Raw genomic sequence first — 18,919 nt, 5'->3', positions numbered from 1 at the left:
TAGAAAATACTTGTTTCCAAAGTCAAGTATTTATCATGTTTAAGTTTTAATAAATTACTAATAATTTGTGTGTATACTGTAATGTTTGCTCGGCCTCCTGCTGAACTAGACTTCCTACAATATGCCAAAATATTATTCACATGTAAGACATAAAAACAACGGATGTCAACGAAATCTACTTAGTTTACTTTTCACTAAAGCATCACTGTACAGCAACTCTTTACGAGCTCAGCTAATTCGAAGATAAGCTGTTAAGTAACAGTCTTTGGGTCTGATTCTGTGGGTAGATTTCGTTCTTTTTACTGCACAAAGATGTTGATCACACGAGTATGTAGACCCAAACATTGACGTAATTGTTCCTGCAGACTTGTGAAGTGGAAATCTGTGCTGAAGATAATTTTTATACTATCTTAGGAGACTTAATTTATTAAGAAAATTGTGTATATAATAGTAATATATTTATAACACTATAAATTATTGAAAATGTCGAAAATTAGAGTTATAAATATATTTAGCTTTTACTGATTATCAGGAAGCCTTTGATATGGCAACAAGAACCCGTTTTTGAAAATATTGGAAATTTAGGTTCGAAAATTTCACACGAAATTTTAATAAATCAGGGTGTTCGACAAGAGTACAGTCTGTCACCCATTTTAATAATGACGACCTAGTATTGAAGGTGAAATATGAAAGACACTTAGGAATTAAAAGTAATATCTATAGTATCAGTATATACTTTGTTATATGCCGATGACCGGATAATTATATAGGAAACAGGAGAAATTTTACAAAAACTGTATACATTGCGACTTAACTACATCTGCAAGTAAGGCAAAGATAATTGCTTTCTAAGGAAAGAATACAGTGAGATCGAAAATAATAATAAATTAGAAAATTTTAGAACAATTAACCCGCTTTCGTTATCTAGTCTGTGATATTAGTTTTAACTGTGACAAAAACATTGGAGAACAATTGAAACCTCGTAGTCCGGGGCAGCCAGGATTCGGTTACGATTGTGGGCAGGTCCGTAATCAGTTACTATTGATTGCCTTTTCACAGTTACACACAATTTGTTTTAAATCAGTAATTCCAGGCTCAACAATAAACAATAAAAAATACCACACGTCATTAATGAAGGAATAAACAACAGTCTAAATAATAGTGTTTTCAGTGAGTTACAATTTAGCAAATCACCATTAAATACAGATACAGCAGATTCAATGGTTCTAATGGCTCTGAGCACTATGGGACTTAACTTCTGAGGTCATCAGTCCCCTAGAACTTAGAACTACTTAAACCTAACTAACCTAAGGACATCACAAACATCCAAGCCCGAGGCAGCATTCGAACCTGCGACCGTAGCGGTCGCGCGGTTCCACACTGCAGCGCCCAGAACCGCTCGGCCACCCCGGCCGGCAGATGCAGCAGGTAATGTTTTAAAAGGAAGCTACTCTGTCATGGGCAGAACGCTCTACAAGCCAGGAATAGCAATAAATTAAGAATTGTTTAAAACTCGCTGCAACTTACAGATTACAGGAATTGAAATATTTAAAGGAAGTCGCTACAAACACAGCAGACAGCATCAGACGCCAGGAACGGCAGTAAATAAGGTTTTAAAAGGCTTACTGCATAAAAACAAACAACAAATTAGAATTTTAAGGCAAGCGTCCACAATCACGGCTGAAGGCATTACACGGCAGGAACGGCAATAATTTAAAAATTTTCAAACCTGCTGTGAAACAGCAAATACAATAGCAAAATTAATTTGGAAAACAAGCAACTAATCCAGACGGTGCTCCAGGAACCGACCTCTGAGAAGGTCCGGCAGCACTTTCGCGAGCGATGAGTTAGGCAGCCAAGAGTTGCATTCACTTCACAAGATGATAACTCAGGCTAGTGGCACTCTAACGAATGACTAATGATAATCTTGCTGAAGCTACCTGACATCCGATAAACTAGACGCTACGATGGTACAATACGCCAAAGCCGGAACCGGCAGTTTGCACTACGTCTCCAGAGTACTGTGTTTAGTTCGCCCGGAAAGAGAAAGGGACCACTACCACCAGAGTAGATAGCACTCCTCTCGCTGCTCTTGGCCTCAGCGACAGTACGAGCAGCAACACGAAACCAAGCCACTGGAGTATGGCGAGATATCACAATGGTGGAGGTTTCTCTACTTGGATTGAAATGCACTCATCTTAAAGATTGCTGAATCCGGTTTACGAGGATGTCGTGTACCCTCGTGACCACAACCCTTTCATATGGCAGTCGATGCGTGCGGACCTGGCTCACTCACACGACCCGGAAAAACAACGAAGTCGCCTCAAAGATAGGGCAACAGTTACTACATATCGATAACAGCCGCTGCTGCCACTAGCGGACAGGCAACGCTTGCAAAACCGAATGGCGCCTGTCAACACGAGAAGAAGACAAACAACCGCAAACATGCCAGCTAAACGATACGGTCTGGCCTCGAGCAGAGGGAGTAAATCTACAAACAGCATCAACGCGAGCCGCTGCACGGCTCAACATTGTTAATAAATATCGAGCTATCTGCGGAATAATGGAAATAATTTTGGGAATAAAAACAAGAAAAGAAACATAAATTAAATTCTTGTATATGGTTCCGAATCATGACAGAAACAAACGAGAAAAATGGCATATACAGGTCTGAGAGCTCGAGTTCATGAGATATGTAAGAGGCTGTAATAAAATTGAAAAAATAAGGAATGAAACAATAAGATCAGATTTAAAGAACTTTCCAGTTAATGACAAGATAGAAGAAAACGGAATGAAGCGGAAAGGTCATTCTAATACAATAACAGAAAAGAGACAGCCGAATGGAAACAGAGAGGCAACAAGGTATACCTCGTGAGACTTGGATGGGTGATAGGGACCGGAACAGGGGACGACAACACGTAATCCTTGTAACGAGATGATGATGATGACAAAGTTTATCACGCAACTGTCTATCACACAGCGTCTAAAAGTTATAACTGTAGCAAGCCATCCGACACTGACGTTAGCTGATACTGGGCGGCCTGATCTTCGCTTTGAAATTAATAACCCGGCAATAAAGCTACTTTTCAACAATTTGCGAAGAGTGGCTCTTGACCTTAAGCACCGCGGAATTACGTACGAGCATTATGCTTGAGTCTAATGCTACGGCGAATGTAATATTCGGTCTTTCGTCTGAAGACAGCACACAGTATGTACGTCTCATGTCCTACATACTAACGTCTGACTGGCGCAATTTTCTGCGACCGCTCACTACAAGGCGACGATCGAGAGTGAACGCTCGTGTTCTTCTAGGTGCCTCCTGTACAAGCCTGTCCTAGAGAGTTTTCTAAGCTCAAAGATTTAGACGTTCCTCGTAGAAAATAAGTTTCTCTCAACGGTTTAGAAACAACCTCTCATGTGACATACCACGTCCTTTATTCATGGTATGCAAATAATACAATGAATTCAGGTCAAGAGGTTGATTACGTCTTACTTGATTTCCGAAAAGCGTTCGACACTGTACGAAATGGTCAACTATTAACCATGGAGCATCTTCGCAAATCTAGAGAAGTACTTGATAGGCAGATCCAACACAGTATGCCGTACTCGAAAGCGACTGCAGAAAAAAAGTAGTATCGTGTGCGCCCCAAGGAAGCGGAAAAGAACCTCTAAGGCACACATGAAAAAAAGCTCTGCAATCCATCGGTTCCGAGAGTTCCGGAACCGGTACAGAAAATTGGATTAGAGATCAACATAAATATCATTTCCGCTCTTTTTATTGCTCATGAAAACCACACATTGCATGTTGTATCACCGTACAGCGAGACCTTCAGCGGTGATTTTCCGGGTTGATGTATGCACGGGTGCGTCTAATACCCAGTAGCACGCCCTCCAACATTGATGCATGCCTCTATTACTCGTGGCATACTGTCCACAACTTCATAAAGATTGTCCCACTCTTCAAAGGAGATTCGGCGTAGATCCCTCAGAGTGGTTGGTGGGTCACGTCTCCCGTATACAGCTCTTTCCAATCTATCCCAGGCATGTTCGATACGGTTCATTTCTGGAGGACAGGCTGTCCACTCTAGTGGAGAGATTTCGTTACCCTGAAGTGAACGATCGGGGGGGGGGGTGGGGGCAAATGTCCTCCATGAAGACGAATGCCTCACCAACATGCTGCCGATATGGTTGCACTATCGGTCGGAGGATGGCATTCACGTATCGTACAGCCGTTACGGCGCCCTCTATGACCCCCATCGGGGTGCGTCGGCCTCACATAATGCCACCCCCAAAACAGCAGGGAACCCCCACCTTCCTGCACTCAGCCTGACCGGGTTGCCTCCAAAGACGTCTTCGATGATTATCTGGTTAAAGGCATATGCGACACTCATCGGAGAAGAGATGCAAATCCTGAGTGGTCCACTCGGCATGTTATAGGGCCCATCTGTACTGCACTGTATGGTGTCGTGGTTGCAAAGATGGACCTCGCCATGGACATGGGGTTTGAATTTGCGCATCATGCAGCCTATTGCGCACTGTTTGAGTCGTATCACGAAGTCCTGTGGTGCAAAACGCATTATTGAACATGGTGGCATTGCTGTCAAGGTTCCTCCGAACCATAATCCGTACGTAGCATTCATCCACTGCATTACTCGCCCTTGGGGGCCTGAGCGAGGCATGTCATCGACAGTTCCTGTCTCTCTGTATGTCCGGCCAACTTCGCTTTGGTTCACACCGAGACATCTGGACACTTCCCTTGTTGAGAGCCCTTCCTGGCACAAATTACCAACGCGGGCTCGATCGAAACGCGGTACTGACCGTTTAGGCATGGTTGAACTACAGACAACACTATCCGTGTACTTCCTTCCTGGTGGAATGTCTGGAACTGATCGGCTGAGGGACCACGTCCGTCTAATAGGCGCTGCCCATGCATGTTTGTTTGCATCTCTGGGTGTGTTTTGTGACATCTCTGAACAGTCAAACTGACGACCACGGTCAGAATCTATCATCAGCAGTTCTGGGAATCAGGATGATGCAAAACTATTTTTGATGTGTGTACTTTCATCATACATAAACGATTTATAAGATAGGGTAAGTAGCCCAGTAAGCCCCATAGCTAACGAGGCAGTTGTACACAGGCAATCATCGTCGTGGACCTCTCCTCCGTCAAAATCACTCTACCTTCGATGTCAGTAAGGCATACGATACAAGCTGGAACCACTGTATTCCAACACATCTGCATCAATGGGGCTTTCGTGACCAGCCCCTCCCCCCTCACGCCTCCCCCCCGCCCCCGCCCTCTTCATACGGTTTTTCCTCACTCATAGGTTATTTGGACTCGTGTTGATGACTCCCTGTTAGATCGTTTTGAGCAAGAAAATGGTATCCCTGTTTGATCGTTTTGAGCAAGAGAATGGTATTCCTCAGGGCAGTGTTTTAAGTATTACCCTCTTTGCCAAAGCCATTAACAATATCAAGTTACGGTAAGTAGTCCTTACACTGCTGCTTATTCCTGGACGATTTTGCTGTTTTCTGTTCCTCCTCCAGTATTGCAACAGTGACCCGTCAGTTGCAGCTTACAGCCAGTAAGTTGGAGGAGTGAGCTCGCGAGATGGGGTTTTAGTTTCCTGCAGATAAGTGTGTGTGTGTGTGTTACCTTTAATCGTTATCATCTGATTTTTAGTTTGCCAGTCTTGCATGTAAGGAACACGATCCTACATTGCTCTCAGTGACGTTTCTGGGCCTCATTTTTAAGTGCAAATCGTCGTTGTTGCCACACCTGCGAGACCTTAAAGCCACAAGCCTAAAGGCACTGAACATCGTCAAGTGCCTTAGTCACAGGTCATGGGATGCGGACCGGGCACGTCTGCTCCAGTTTCATCGAGCTTTTGTCCCTTCGTGGCTGGACTGTGGGTGCACGCTTTATTGATCGGCGATACCTCCTGATCTGAAGATCATTGACACTGTGTACCATGAGTGGATTCGGTTGGCATGTGTTCTTATAGGACTTCCATATCCAGTCTCTGTGCTGAGGCCGGGGAACCTCCACTCAGCATCTAGCAGCAGCTCCTCATGGTGCGTCAGGCACGTAAGTTCCTCGCAGTTCCGGCTTCACCCGCGTAACATACTGCTGCTCGTCCGCCTCTGGAACACCTTTTCTCCAACCATCCAAAAGGCACAATGCCATTTCGGATCTGCGTGCAGAGTGTGCTGGAGTCAATCCGTGTGGGGCAACTATAACCTCAAATCCGGCGTCTTAACCGTCTGCCCACTCTGGCTACTACAGAGGCCAAACATAATTTTAGATTTAGTGCAGTAGAAGAGAGATTGCACTCCTGCTTCTATTATTTCTACCATTTTATATGAGGTGACATCAGAAAAAGATTGAATAACCAACGAAAGGGTGACGATCTACGAGTAGGGGAGTGGAATGTCAGAAACTTCAACGTGGTAGGGAAGCTAGAAAATCTGAAAAGGGAGTGGAGTGAAAAGGAAGGTATACAAGGATTTATGGTCAGTTGAGTACGGGGTAATGTCGTCAGCAGCAGAAAATGGTATAACGGAGCCGGATTCGTTATGAACTGTAAGGTAGGGCAGAGAATGTGTTACTGTGAGCAGTTCAGTGATAGGGTTGTTCTTACCAGAGTCGACAGCAAACCAACACCGACAATGATAGTTCAGGTGTGCATGCCACCGTCGCAAGCTGAAGGTGAAGAGGTAAAGAAAGTATACAATACGTAATGGGCGATGAAAATCTAATAATCATGGACGACTGGAATGTAGTTGCAGGAGAAGTAGAAGAACCGGTTACACGAGAATATGGGCTTGGGACAAGTAATGACAGAGGAAAGGACTACTTCAGTTCTGTAATATATATCGGCCAGTAATTACGAATACTCATTTCAAGAGCCTCAAGAAGAGGAGGTACACTTTAAAAAGGCCGGGTGATACGAGAATATTTCAGTCATAGTCAGACAGAGGTTCCGAAGTCAGACATTGGTTTGTATGGCCTGGCTAGAAGCGGATACAGACTCAGATCACAATGAAGCAGCGATGAAGAGCAGGCTTAAGAGATTACCCACGAATAATCAATACCCAAAAAAAAGTGGAATACAGAAATACTAAGGAATGGCGAGGTATACTGGAAGTTCTCTAAGGCTATACATAGAGCAATAAGGAATAGCTCAGTAGAGAGTACAGCTGAAGACAAATGAACATCTCCAAAGAGGACATTCACAGAAGGTGTAAAGAAAAACCATAGACAAAAGGAAGGTAACTGCAAAGAAACCATGGGTAACAGAAAATGTACTTCAGTTGTTTAATGAAGGAGGGGAAGTAAAAACATTTTCAGTGATATTAAGGAACACAGACACGCTCCGGGAGTACAGAAATAAGTCTCTGAGGAATGGAATAAATAGGAAGTGGAGGGAAGCTAACACGAAATGGCTGCATGAAAAATGTAAAGAAATCGAAAAGGAAATGATTGTCGGAAAGACTGGCTCAGCACATAGGAAGTCAAAACAACATTCACTGAAAAGAAAAGCAAGGGTGGTAACATTAAGACTGCAACGAGAATTACACTGTTAAATGCAGAGAGAGCAGATGTGTGGAAGAGTACATTGAAGGGCTCTGTGAGGGGGAAGATCTGTCTGATGTGATAGAAGAATATACATTAGTCGATTTAGAGGAGATAGAGGATCCAATACTACAATCAGGATTTAAGAGAGCTTTGGAGAATTAAACATCAAATAAGGCAGAATGAACAGATAATATTCCATCGGGATTTCCAGAATCATTGGGAGTAGAGGCAACAAAAAGACTATCCATTTTGGTGTAAAGAATGTATGAGACTGTCCACAAGCCACCAGAATTTCGGGAAAATATCATCCATACAATTCCAACGGCTGCAAGAGCTGTCAAATGCGAGAATTATCGCACAAACAGCTTCAAAGCACATGCATGCCAGTCGCTGACAAGAATAATTTTTTTTTTTTCATCAGTCTACTGACTGGTTTGATGCGGCCCGCCACAAATTCCTTTCCTGTGCTAACCTCTTCATCTTAGAGTAGCACTTGCAACCTACGTCCTCAATTATTTGCTTGACGTATTCCAATCTCTCTCTACAGTTTTTGCCCTCTACAGCTCCCTCTAGTACCATGGAAGTAATTCCCTCATGTCTTAGCAGATGCCCTATCATCCTGTCCCTTCTCCTTATCAGTGTTTTCCACATATTCCTTTCCTCTCCGATTCTGCGTAGAACCTCCTCATTCCTTACCTTATTAGTCCACCTAATTTTCAACATTCGTCTATAGCACCACATCTCAAATGCTTCTATTCTCTTCTGTTCCGGTTTTCCCATAGTCCATGTTTCACTACCATACAATGCTGTACTCCAGACGTACATCTTCAGAAATTTCTTCCTCAAATTAAGGCCGGTATTTGATATTAGTAGACTTCTCTTGGCCAGAAATGCCTTTTTTGCCATAGCGAGTCTACTTTTGATGTCCTCCTTGCTCCGTCCGCAATTGGTTATTTTACTGCCTAGGTAGCAGAATTCCTTAACTTCATTGACTTCGTGACCATCAATCCTGATGTTCAGTTTCTCGTTGTTCTCATTTCTACTACTTCTCTACAAGAATAAAATACAGAAGAATTGCAAACAAAAACTGAGGATGTGTTACATGACGATCAGTTTGGCTTTAGGAGAGATCAAGGAAGAGAGGAAATTTTAATGTTGTGGTTGATAATGGAAACAAGACTAAAGAAAAATCAAGACACATGGTAAGGATCTGCCAACCTGGAAAAAGCGTTCGACATTGTAAAATTTCGTAAATTAAATTCCAAGAAAAATAGGGGTAAGCTATCGAGAAAGACGGTAATATATAATACGTGCAAGAGCCAAGACGGAATAATAAGAGTGGACGACCAAGAACGAAGTGCTGCGGTTAAAACGGGTGTAAGAGAGAAATGTAGTCTATCGTCCCTACTGTTCAGTATGTGCACCGAAGAAGCAATAATGGATATAAAATCCAGATTCAGGAGTGGAATTAAAATTTATGCTGAAAAGATATAAATGATACTATTCGCTGAAGATATTGATATACCGAGTGAAAGTGAAGAAGAATTGCATGATCTGCTGACTGGAATGAACAGTATAATAGGTAAAAAATACGGATTGAGAGTAGATCGAATAAAGACGAAAGTAATTAGGAGCAGAAAATATGAGAACATCAGGGTTAATGGTCACGAAGTAGATAAAGTTAAGGTATTCTGCTAACTAGGCAGGAAAATAACCAATGACAGACGGAGCGACGAGGTCATCAAACGCGGACTAGCACTGGCAAAAAGAGCATTCCTGGGCAAGAGAAGTCTACTATTACCAAACATAGGCCTTAATTTGAGGAAAAAAATTCTGAGAATGCGCGTTTGGAGCTCCGCGTTGTATATTAGTGAAGCACGGACTGTGGGAAAATCAGAACAAAATAGGAATGAAGTATTTGGGATGCGGTGCTACATACGAATGTTAGAAATTAGGTGGACTGATAACGTAAGTAATGTGAAGGTTCTGCGCAGAGTCAGAGAGGAAACGAATACGTGAAAAACACTGGTAAGGAGAAGGGACAGAATGATTGGGCATTGCCGGCCGAAGTGGCCGCGCGGTTCTGGCCTGCAGTTTGGAACCGCGAGACCGCTACTGTCGCAGGTTCGAATCCTGCCTCGGGCATGGATGTGTGTGATGTCCTTAGGTTAGTTAGGTTTAATTAGTTCTAAGTTCTAGGGGACTAATGACCTCAGCAGTTGAGTCCCATAGTGCTCAGAGCCATTTGAACCATGATTGGGCATCTATAAAAACATCACCGAAAGACTTCCATGGTACTAGAAGGAGCTGTAGAGTTCAAAAACTGAAGAGGACGACAAAAGTAGGAATACATACCGCAAATAATTGAAATAACTGAGGTCGTAGGTTGCAAGTGTTACGCTCAGTTGAAGAGATTGGCACACGAGGGAAAGAGAGAGAGAGAGAGAGAGAGAGAAAGAGGTAGAAAACGAGCACCACAACTGTGTAGCTGTCTTTATTGTTTGGTCTAAGAAGGGGAAAACCGTTCATTGCTCTTTCATTTTTCTGGATAGTTGAGACGTTCTTCCAGTGCTAAAGTTCTTCTCTGTTCACTCTCTGAGCGTCCTTCACTCTCTCCAGTGTTTGTATCCAGAAGGTAATGTCTTCAGAACATCCAGGATGTCGTTCTTCAACAACTGCAAGTGGGGAAGGAGGCTTCCTTCTGCTGCGTATTAAAGCACATGCGCATTGCGTGGAACGAAAGGGCAGATCTAGCAGCCAAGGAGGCTTGATGTGAAAGTTATTTCAGCGTGCCAACCCTCTGCATGCTATCCCTCGCCGTTGAGGGTCAAAGACTTGCACTGATGGGAGGACGAGTGGCTGGAAAAAGCAGTAAATCCCACAACTCGACCGTGAGCGACGTCGACGGGACGAGGTCCTTCTTACTCGCCTTCGCAGAGACCGCAGTCGTTATGACGCGTGACTTCTTACTCCTGCAAGAGGACTCACCAGTGTGTGGTATTTGTGTAGTGCAGATAATTGTGGGCCATATATATTTTGACTATGTTTTAAATTCCGACCAGCGGGCTGCTGGGGGATTTGCCGCAGTATCTGCACTCTATTTTGAGTAACGCTCAAACGAATGCGGTTCGAGTTTCAAAGTTTTGTGTATTGTCCAATATTTTTAACAAGATTTTAGGTAGATGTTTTTAACGTGTCAACAGTGCGGTTGCCTCTCCGAAATTTTTTGTAATTGGTCAGCCAGTCACATTTCCATGAGAATTTCTTTAAGTTCTTCTGTGTTTTGTTTTCTCTGTGTTTCAATTACATGTATAGCTACTTTTCCTCATTATAAATTGGTTTAGCACATGTGAGACAGAGTGACTGTGTGGTCATTTCGAGTACATGAGTGTGTAATAATTTTAGAGTTTCTTCACTGTCGTCCTTTTTTAATAAGTGTAAGGGCGCTGATGACTTCGCCGTTGAGCGCCCATTAAGATCCAAATACATAAACACACACACAAACACCACACAAACACACACACAAACACAAACACACCCACAAACACAAACACACAGACAAATACAAAAACAAACACAAACACACACACAAACACACACACAAACACAAACACACAAACGCAAACACACTCAAACACATACACACACACAAACACACACACACAAACACACAAACACAAACACACAGAGAGAGAGAGAGAGAGAGAAGAACTACAAATCATTATGTAAAAACTACAGATCAGCACGTAAAAAAAACTGTCAGTGCCCATAAAATAATCATCAGAATCTTTTTAAATGTTATTTTATGAATATTGTAGAGCTTGGTGGACGTGAGAGTAGAAATAAATTAATGGTTTTTAGTTCAAGCTTCTGTATACCATGCAGCATCGAAAAGAGATTGCCTGCACTACTGTTTGCTCTATTTAGATCAATAGAAATAATTTCCTTCGCACATATTTTTTTCCACAACGAGTTCTCTATCACTCCAGTGACGCGTGTCTGTGACTCTGCTTATGAAAAGTGCAGAACCCGTCACGCCCGGGCATGGGTTCCTATCAGTTTCAATTTGCGAGCCGACGTTATTGATGGATGGATTCCGCCACTAATCGCGCACATTTATGAAACTTAATCGCTTCTATCAAAGTTATACGGTTGCAGTTGGCAATTATCGTTGCCCCGATGATGTATTTGTGGACAGAAAACTATTATGGTGGATTACTGCGGTTAGCGTTGTCGGTGGGAGCGTTAGCAACAGATTGAAAAAGAAAAAAAGAGATTTCATTGCTTGTAATTTCAATTTTGACGGACGTTAGTGTAGAGACGTACATAATATGTGTATGTGTATGTAGATATTATCTGATGCGTCACTGTTAATTAGGTATGCGGACGTTCTTGTAATCCTTCTTTGGTTAGTACTGCAACAAGTTAGAAGCGATTTCACACATATTAAACATTCTGAAAATATTTCCTATCATTCAGAAACAAGATTACTCAATTTTATTTACTCCTAAGACAGGAATTGGTAATTTGATTTAACATTAAAAACAAATAAAATTTCATGTCTTTTATCTATAACTAGGTTTTTTTGTGAGTATAATTTCAGCTTACCACTTCGGAAAGGATTCCTAGCTGTTGAATAATATCGAACACTAAGTACCGTGCTAACATAGTACTTCGAACTCCATGACATTTACTTTCGCTGTGTGAAATGGGCAGAAAGAGATATGCTTTGCAATAGTGCTGAGCATGGTTCGTGTCAGAAGTTAGATACCGTTAACAAAAATATTCCAATCAAAATTTAAATTGAAGTGTTAATTCAATTAAAAACAAATTAAAAATCGAATCTGAATTGCGACCTTATGCTTTTATACTAAGGTTACAGTTTTCTATTACGGTGCAGTTCCATGGAAAAGAACAAAACTGCGCGATTTTTAATAAAGCTCTCGTGGGATACTCTCCTAGGCCAAGAGGTAAAAATCAAAGAAAATTGTTGTGGTAGCAGTCCTAATTCGGGCTTGGTATCTCCTAGATCAAAACGTAACTGCCTAGTTCTGTGTGTTTAACACTACCAGACTAACTTCGATAACCTGCTCTGTCTGTACCAAGTGCTTCAAATTAGTGTCTCATATTCTTACAGGAGGTTTTACTGGTAAAATCTATAGAAAACTTTTATCATAAAAATATCTATGGAAAGGAAGAGCTATTCAGCTACGTGATACATTACTGGCGTAGAGGACGATCCGCAGTCAAGCAGTCTTTCTGTTGGCGTTCATTGATAACTTGTTTTCGATTGCGTTATTTTATTACCTAGTCCTGTAACTGTAACGTACAACTTACTACTGCTCCTGCATCAGCTATTCCGTACGTTCCGTTCTGAGGATATTCTGTCATGCCAACTAGAAAAGTGATTCCGTGGATTACAAACAACATAAACAGTGAAATGGAGTCCTATCGTTTCATGCAGGACATGGTTGACATAGTATTTTAATATGCTTTAGTAAATGACGTTATCAAGCACGTATCGTCAGATACGTTCGTATCGATGTTTTTGTTAGCTAGCGGCGGTGCCTTGTCCTCGGGATTCTGCAATTTCTTCGGCATGCCACGAGAGGCGCGACTTCCGCATGCACCAGTGTTTAGAATATGAACAAACGCGGTGCAGACAGAAGGGTGCGAGCAGTACATGGCAGTAGATTCTGCTAGGAATGGCAAGCACATGATGGTTCCCGAACACCGTAACGACTGGAACTTCGGAAAATCAGCAGGTTTCCCTGTTTGTAGTAGACTAAGTTGCGAAGAGCCACATATAGGGGGTTTCTAAAATGAATGTAAAAAGTGAGAGGGCCGGTACAGTGCATCATAACAAGGAACCCATGTCACCATCCCTTAGTGTTCAGCGCTTCGCGTCATTTAACAGTGTCGCGAGCAGGGAGGAAGGTAAGCATACAACCCATCATCCGAGCCGATGTGGTAGCAGGTCTGCAGGGCAACTTTTTCCACTTCCTTGTGACATCAAGGTAAAGAGAGGTGAGGCTGACGTTTCATGACCATTATTTACAAACAGTTACATAACCTGCTGAATATTACGCCCTCGTACTTGAACGCTCGCTGTGCACCGACGCATGAGTGACTGTCGCACCCTTTCAAACACCGGTGGCAAATTGGGGATAGCATTAGATACTGTCATAATTTCAGCTACTGGCTTTTCATCGATCTCGATAGGTGTTTCGTTAACAGTAGATTTCACGTGTCCACAGAGGAAAAAAGTCGACTGGCGTGAACAAAGGGGGAACATACAGGCCATTCCAGCGGCCCACAACGCCATATCTGGTTCTCATCAGAAGCATCATCCAAATGGTTTCGCACCGCATGAACGATGTGCCCAGATTCTTCATCATGTTGGTACCACACGAGCTGTCGTTGAGTGAGACGTGTTACAATATTCGTGTGAGTGTACCCCTTAAGGAATTTGAGAGTGCGTTCAATCGTCGGGGAAGTATGTATGGCCTAGATTATCGCCTACCAAACCAGCTTAAATGTGACCACGATCAAAGGCGACATCAGGATTTTCCTGTGCCCACACGTTTTGGTTTTGGCTGTTGAACACACCTCCATTCTACAGCATCCATTATCCTTATAAAGTACAATGTGTGGGAACTTGGCTTGAGTGATACACTCCTACGAAAACCATCTTCCTTACTTAGGAAATTGTGGATGGAGCTTAATGTACATGGAACTGTCTGACCAGTGAGAGCATTTCCATCCACCGTCCCAAAAGCACTATGCATGTCTGCATTTTCCTCCCAAGAAAAACAGTCCCTTTTCCTTCCGCTTTACAAAGTACCAAACACAGGAGTGTCCCCGTTTCTTCGCACATTGACGCAGGGCGAACCAGCCACTCCAGTGCCCACTGGTGCCGCCGTATGTGCGACATCATATCACACAGGCATTTGCACTGCCAAACGGAATGGGTTTGCATCCCAGAAAATGACAGAGGAAACTCCATGGTGTTTCCGACTCGGAATACCTTTTACCATTTCCACTCGGATGGCGGATTGTATGCCTAACTTCACAGTGGCACGAGACCCTGTTAAATGACGCCTAACGCAGAAAGCTTGACCTGGTTTGCTATGAGAAAGTTGCTTGATATGAATGGCTCCACCACCCTCTTCCTTTTTACGTTCATTTTAGAAACATCCTGTGTAATGTCTTCGGTTCACTCGTGATATTCTCGTAACTGGTTTGCAGTCTTTCCATGCGTTAAATACAGGATAATACTTTCTCCGAAGGAGCATCTCCTAAGTGTACTTGCCGTAGGCCATAGCAGCAGTTATTATCATCGTACAATTGAACTTAAAGACAAGCTACAGTCTGTTGTATTACATTTCAACGCTGTTTTGTTGTGCCAAGGGATTGTGATATTGGACCCACATGACCCAGTCTTGATGGCGATCATGGGAGATAGGCTGCCCTTTTACTCGTTGACTGTTGAAAATTCGGGCATCAACCACTGGCGTACAAAGTGACAGACTATTGCGATTTTAAAGGTAGTGTGTGACGTAGCTATTGTGCCTAGTGGGCAGTATCTTTCCATAAACCGCCTGGTGTTGATCCACCTGAGCTCGCACTCGGTTAGTGGGTAAGATCGGATATACGCGCAGTTGGGTAATAAATTACCACAATAACAGAGCGGTCGGGTGCAAATCTTCGAGTGATAGTGGTAGCAATATATCAGGTTCGCTTTAATATCAGTGAATGGACAGAAATTGTGGGTGGCAGAGTAATAGTGCAATACAGCTTATCGGACTACGTAACAGGTGATGCTTATCACCAATATCAGCGTGACGAATTATCTACGTTATTTAGAGCATTAGCTCAATAGCACGATAGAACATATGTATATGGTTTGTGGTAGACGGGACACCACTGGAATGAATGGGTCGATGGTTAGCAAGATCTTTTCAGTCCCTAGATCTTAACTTCTCTGTTTTTAGTGTACGAGTTTGTGGTGATGTTAGAATAAGGGCTGAAAAATGTGCTGGAGTGCGGGGTAACCATACTTAGCACCTCCTTTCTGTCACAGCCAGATGTCTACAATAAGGCAGTACCTCAACCTTTCTTTGCTTCCTGGCATACGTTTGACTGTGGAGGATATTTCTTTAAATGCCCCGAAGAGCAGCATATTTCCCATGCCTTCTGTACAGCTTTAGTGACTTGCACTGTCTTCAGGAATGATTTAGGTTGCAGGAGAATAAACCTCAGATTTTTGAAGGAACGAATTTTGTCTGCTTCGATTAAATATCGAATTCTGTGGTGGAGCACATCACAGAACAGCAGAAACGCCTTAACAAATGTGTATTTGCAATTCGACTGTTACCTCACATAGGCGACATAAAAATGAAAAAGCTTCCATACTTTGCCTGTTTTCATTCCACAATGTCATATGGTTTAATATTTCGGAGTAACTCTTCAAGTTAAACAAAAGTTTTCAGAGTCCAAATGCGTGTAATACGATTTATTTGTGGAGTAAATTCACGGACGCCCTGTAGAAACCGCTTCAAAGAACTGGGTATGCTAACTACTGCCTCTCAGTATATTTAATGCTTAATGAAATTTGTCCTAAATAATATATCTCTTTTTCCATCAAACAGCTCAGTTCATACATACAATACCAGGAACAAAAATGATCTGCACAAAGTCTTAAAAACACTTACTTTAGTTCAAAAAGGGGTCCACTACTCAGGAACACTCACCTTCAATAATTTGCCAGCAAACATAAAATATTAGGTTACAAATAAAGATCAGTTTAAAAGGAACCTGAAAGACTTACTAGGGGCCAACTCCTTCTGCTCCACTGACGAATTTCTTAATAGAAACAAATGACGTATTGTGTATATTCATACTATTAGTATTGTTATTTCAGCTTAAGAAATTATTGACATGTTCCACATCCACGAGGATCTCCTCAGCACGGATCTATGGAACGAAAAACTAATCTAATCTAATCTGTACAATTTTTATCGTCAATACTTGCATAGTTTACCACTGTCCTACGGCAGTTTCGACCATATGTTTTCAAACCAAACATTTCATACTCCATTACGTTTCACCAGTAAGTAATCTCCCCAATCCTTTAAACAATCTAAATACTATGTACATTCTCCAGAGCTATGTGTCACACTGTGATATAATTTAGCTGGTAGATCAGGGGTACATGTGAAAATTGTCTGCAAAATGTGTTAGAATTACAGGTTGTGGTAAAGAAGTTTTACTACATGAACAGCAAATATAATGTAAGCGACGAATCTTTCTGTTTTAATTATTTTGTGAGGGATGTCAGAAGTAAAAGCTAGAAAATATTTGAAATTATGTGTGAAACTTGTTGAAACGGTAAGTTCTCTTACTTTCAAGTACTGGATGAATGTAGTCAGGGTAATCTGCACGCCGGTAGCTACGCTGCCTCAAGACGTATACAAGGTTCTTTGTCGCAGTACTCGACGTATTGTGTTAAACATTTAGGATAAGATCATAGCTCTAGTTTTACAGAGAACTTTAAACTTTAATATTCGTACAATAACTGTATGGAATACTAGGGCAATGCTTTGGGTTAGCTAACTACTCGTGTTTCTTATCAGATAACCATTTAAAAAACCATCAAATGTGTAGTAACTTCATTTTATTCCCTTGACCTTAACGCCTCAACTTTATGTTATCACATCTTGCGAGTGTCTAAACAACGATGCGATTCAGTTTTAGGATTTGCAGAAACTTTTCCCTCAACCCACCATACAATAAAGACTTTGTTAGTTGTTGGTACTTGTGAACTTCTTTTTGGTTATATTATCACTCTCTCGTTGTACCGCTATCCAGTAGAAATACTTCATATTTGGTTAATTTAGTAATAATGGTTCTCAGATACGGCAATTTTGTCACCTCTTCCCCAACTCCCATCAAGACTGATGTTCACCAACTTGATATTCACTTTTTACAACTCTTTATAACTTGAACGCTCCCTTTGTTCATATGTTAGGTAGATTTTTCCCTTATCGAACAGTTATTTCATTGTATTCGTTGTAACTTGCTTTCTTATTTTTGGTTAGGCGGTCTACGTCACTTGCAGACTTTACGACAGGTACCACCACGCTTCATTTTCCCCAAACTTTGTCCCTTTAATTCTGTTCTGCAGTGTCCTTTCTGCCCCTTTCATACTTCTTCAACAGATGTATCAAATTGCTGTGGAGTTAAAACTACGTTATATCTTATTTCAGAGGTTATAAGACTATGGGTTCCAGCTTTACAGAACTGATGTTGCTGTTGTTCCGTAAAAATAACCATTTCATTTATTCGCTCTTTGAGTAAAGAAACAAAGTGCACACTGATAATATCTAGCAGGCTGGCAACTATGCGTTGTTACTCTGCCGTTTTTGTAAATGTCAGTCGAGACTTCTTGTGACTCATCAGTTTGAGATCTATTTTTGGCGAATGTAGATCGTTTTTGACTGATGTTTCTCTTGTGCGATTTGTCACACCGTTAACTTCGGCACATTTTTAAACGTAACTACAAAATGTGATATTTCAAACGTATCACGCAGTTTTAAACATATGAGCCGACGAACATTGCAGGAATTATGGGGACGGTTTTTTGAACTTCGGTTTTATCTCTGCCACTGTTGGGAATGAAGTAGACAATAGTACGTCATTTGCTACGATATCCCAGGTTTCAAATCCATGTTTTCAACTAAAATGAAATGTCTCTTGGTGTCTAGTCACGGTACTTTGGTAAACAATCCACGAAAACACTTTTCCCATAGGATAAGAGAAATGAAAAAACAGGAAGAACTTTCACTAACGAAGTAACAGTTCCTACAAAAGCACTTTATTCGTGTTACAAAGTTTTCTACAATCTATCAAAGAGAAAGAAACCTCAAACCATAACAGAACACCTTATATTACCACCTGCTCTGGACACGGTATCTCTTATAGTACCGGTGGGTGAGTCCTCTGCCCAACACCTGACAAGCGTGCATTTGTCAGACAACACTATTACTCGTCAAATACTGCCTATGGCTGACAACATTAATGATCAGTTGGTTGAAACATTCGAAGATAATTGTGATCTCGGAATGCAGTTGCATGAAGCTACCGAGCGAGGTGGCGCAGTGGTTAGACACTGGACTCGCATTCGGGAGGACGACGGTTCAATCCCGCGTCCGGCCATCCTGATTTAGGTTTTCCGTGATTTCCCTAAATCGCTCCAGGCAAATGCCGGGATGGTTCATTTCAAAGGGCACGGCCGACTTCCTTCCCCGTCCTTCCCTAATCCGATGAGACCGATGACCG

Source organism: Schistocerca serialis, chromosome 5 (assembly GCF_023864345.2).
Source record: "Schistocerca serialis cubense isolate TAMUIC-IGC-003099 chromosome 5, iqSchSeri2.2, whole genome shotgun sequence".
NCBI classification, from domain to species: domain Eukaryota; kingdom Metazoa; phylum Arthropoda; class Insecta; order Orthoptera; family Acrididae; genus Schistocerca; species Schistocerca serialis.
The sequence above is the reverse complement of the archived record's forward strand: the minus strand, read 5'-3'. Positions refer to the sequence as shown.